This window comes from Odontesthes bonariensis, chromosome 21, assembly GCF_027942865.1.
Source record: "Odontesthes bonariensis isolate fOdoBon6 chromosome 21, fOdoBon6.hap1, whole genome shotgun sequence".
NCBI classification, from domain to species: domain Eukaryota; kingdom Metazoa; phylum Chordata; class Actinopteri; order Atheriniformes; family Atherinopsidae; genus Odontesthes; species Odontesthes bonariensis.
Window position 1 is genome coordinate 11,827,938 of NC_134526.1, and position 2,608 is coordinate 11,830,545.

The window sequence follows — 2,608 nt, forward strand, 5'->3', positions numbered from 1 at the left end:
TGGTAATTTTCAGACCTTTTCAATAGAATGCCGCATGTAGGATACAGGAAAATGCCAGCGATTGTACTCATTAACTTGGCAACCTACACATCTAAGGTCATGGTTGCTGCAGTCAAAACAAGTGGTTTATCAATGTGCATATATTGTATTAGCTCCTCATTATGAAGAAGCAAAGGTTCACTGGCTAACTAAAAGCTGTCTGACTGACCATTCTAACCTTCAAAGTAAACACCAGCGAAGCTCTTGTAAATGTCATGAACTTTGAAAGAGTCTGAGGTAAAATGCAACTCATCAGAAACGTCCAACAGTTCATTTTATTACAGCTAAGTCTATTTACTGTCCACTTCATTAAAGAAACGACTTTTAACACTGCTGTAGTTAAATCTATTGAAGTTTGACTGAAGCTGGAAGCTAAAGCACTTCATGACCTTGTGAGCACAATCGCCAAGTTGTGGAAGAGGACATATACAGAAATATATTGCGAATCTGAGATGTCGCAGAAACTAAAGGCTCCAAAGGCAAAACAAAAATCTATCAATATCATGAGAAATCAAATCACAATCACAGAAAAAAGCAAAAGAATAAATAAGAATTTTGAAGACATGCATTTTTAATGCAACACATTAATTATAACTTGCTTGCATCTCTTGACATCTACTCATGTAACGGATATCTAACGCAACTTTTTTCTTGCTGGGATGTGCCGTTTCTCCAATATGGCTTTTTGTGTTTGGGGAACATATTTGAAGTATTTATATCATCTCCTTGTCCCTCTTAATGACCCAAACCCATGGAAGATAATGAGGACGTTCCCTTTCTCCATTGGACAGTGAGAAGAACAGACTTTCATTTCGATGATTTGAAACTTGGCAGGCAGAAACCCCTCCAGAGGAAATCTCATTAAATACTAAAATGCATTGCAAGCTAACCTCTATCTGCATCGCTTCACCTTTTGAATATGTCATCAGTCCCTCAGATTTTTCCTGGTACTGTCACCGTGCATCTTCAGGTACTTCAAGCTGTTCCTCTAAATTAAAAGATGTAAAAAAAAAAAATAAGAGAGAAAAAGATTTATTTCCACCGCAGATGCATTTTGTTATTTTCTCAGAATCTTTTAATGTTTCTGCAATGTCCCCATGCTTGATATGATACAAATGGCAAGCTATCTGCCACACTAATGAAAAGTTTCCCATTAAAGAAGCAATGCATACGAGGAGAAAAACAGAACCACTGTGTATGTAGACACACACACCACTAACCAGTGTGAAAACCTTTCCCCTCACCTCATTTCCTCTGGTCTGTTGAACATGCCTTACCTTCTGAAAAGGTCAAGTGCAGAACAGGGCTTGAGGCGCACAGTCAGCTAATTAAGCAGCAGTCATGGAAGATGCGTATTAGCTCCTGGGATACCGCTGGGCCTGGTTGTTACCCTTTAGGGCAAATATATATTGTTTTACCTGTAAGCAAAGTGGGAACATGCTTGACATTGTTGTCCTACAAAACATAAAAGAGCACTTACCCCATGTTGGAGAGAAAGAAAAGAAAAGGAAGACAAAAGGTCCCAATTTTACAGATGCTCACACCTTCCTGCACCAGTTTGCTATTACAAGTCATTTAAAACAATTTATTGAAACTAGCTTTTGTGCATCTTAATACCATATTTTAAATCAAAAGTAGGAAAGGTAATAGTAAAATTCTTAACAAGTAGATACTTAAACTCTGTTCAAGAGAGCATAAAAGTAATCTCAGGCCGTTTGTTAGCTGCTGTCTCATGAAAGGAAAAATCCCATGAAATTGATTCATTTTAATCCACTCCCCAAGTGACTGCATTTTTTGTATCTCCATTGCCAAATACAAATAACACTGCAAAAAAAAACCATTTAACTGGGCCATATTTTCTTTTCAAATAGCCTTCATATCCAGTTTTGCATTTATTATCATGATTACATCATAATGTGTTTTTATATATATATAATTCTGGGACCTATCATTGCACTTTAACATAACCAGAAAAATAATTTAGTTTTAGAGAAGTCCAATTTATTGGAGACAGGGTTCAGATGCCACTCACATGTCTTTATTTTGTGCAGAACTGCTGTATTTCTTATCCAGTACCAGTTGCCAGGCAACTAGAAGAGACTCCAAGACATTGTTGGCCCCGACCCTGAGAGAGTCAGGTACTTACCCCCCTGTAAAAAGAGGAATTTTGATTTCTACATTTCAGCTTTTGATTAGTCAGGTTTGATACATCAAGTTCATTCATGAACTTTAGAGGTGCTGATTTATATCAATTTAGGATTAAGCAATTCAAGCTTTGTGCTAAGTTAGCTATGTGTTTATAGCTTTAATATAGGCAGGGACATAAGAGTGCTGTCAAGCTTACTCCTGGTAAGATCCAAAATAAACCTTTCCTTTAAACACAACCAGAAAAACTTATTTCAGTTATTTGTTATTTATGACAATAGAGGATTTTTTATACTCAAACAGCCTCCCACTTCTGCAGTAGTCATTTTATGTAAATGGAATTTTGTTGGGAAAAAAGTCTATTTGGAAGGCAAATTATGTTATAACAAACTGTTATGGAGGCTGACATTTTTTGCAAGTCAAA